Source organism: Halyomorpha halys, unplaced genomic scaffold (genome assembly GCF_000696795.3).
Source record: "Halyomorpha halys isolate HHAL.00 unplaced genomic scaffold, Hhal_1.1 Scaffold835.1, whole genome shotgun sequence".
Lineage (NCBI taxonomy): Eukaryota > Metazoa > Arthropoda > Insecta > Hemiptera > Pentatomidae > Halyomorpha > Halyomorpha halys.
In genome coordinates, this window is record NW_027109576.1 from 190,195 (window position 1) to 191,245 (window position 1,051).

Here is a 1,051-nt window from a genome sequence, read left to right on the forward strand (position 1 = left end):
CAAATTTGATACACTTAAAATCATGCACCGAGAAAAAAACAATTTCAAACGAGATTAAAAAAATGATGCAGAAAACTAGAAGAATCATACTATTAAAAAAATAACGATGTACAAATTTAGATTCGTGTTATTCCAATTTCATAAAAACACAAGATGCACTGTCATAAAATTAACAACACTAACAATAAATAAAATTCAAAACATAAATGAACAAACAGATTACCTTCCTCATAGAGAACAAATGCACTATGGACCCCCCCTGAAAAAAACCCACACTTACTCAATTAAACTACAAACTTTGTAAATGGGTTATTAGATTTATACAGAACACACAGTAATAAAAACAACATTAAGTAATGCTTATCTTTATTAATTTTTATTTAAATTCTTTATATTTTCGTGTTTAAGAATTTGTAAAGAAAACCCTTTTTTTTTCCTAAAACACCATTTTTGTTTTGTTTTCTTCACTGTAGGAATAGCTATGCGAACAATAAAGATTCGAAACATCGACTCAATGTAGTTGTTTTATGATTGGCTGATCCTCAAGAACCTTAAAATATATATCATTAACATTCAAGAAAAAAGTTATCAATATATATTATTAAATTCTTATTTTAAACTTAACAATTTTCGGTTTAAACTCATAAATCACAAAAAATCAACAAAACAATTTTAATAATTCAAAAAATAATAATAAATCAAGGCATCATTCTAGAGACATCTGATATTAACCATCGTAGCTATATAATCTTTGTGACTTAGATAATTATTTCCAGATATCTCAAGAATTAATCATTAATTTTTTGTTTCTTTCGGATTTAAGAGGTATCATAGCTTAAACAACGATTAGAGATCACCATCATAGATTAGTTTCATTAAAGTTAAAAATCAGTATCATTAAAATCATGAGTATGGTCAAAATCATTATTAACAGAACTGCACCTCTGACCCTTTATAGATTCCAGCGGTTAAGATTTATTATTATCATGAATATACTTTCATTTCATTATAGATAAACTTTTTAAATAGAATAAGAGTATCACTATATATA

At 25.5% G+C, this 1,051-nt stretch overlaps 1 long non-coding RNA gene across 2 annotated transcripts in view; it reads right to left on the bottom strand.

The window, feature by feature from the left end:
* Window positions 1-349: 349 nt before the first annotated feature.
* Window positions 350-1,051, bottom strand: part of LOC106686540 (uncharacterized) — a 41,124-nt gene continuing 40,422 nt past the window's right edge. For both annotated transcript variants that reach the window (XR_001344032.2, XR_001344029.2), the window contains exon 4: window positions 350-550. This is a non-coding gene — a long non-coding RNA (uncharacterized lncRNA). The remainder of the gene's footprint in view (window positions 551-1,051) is intronic.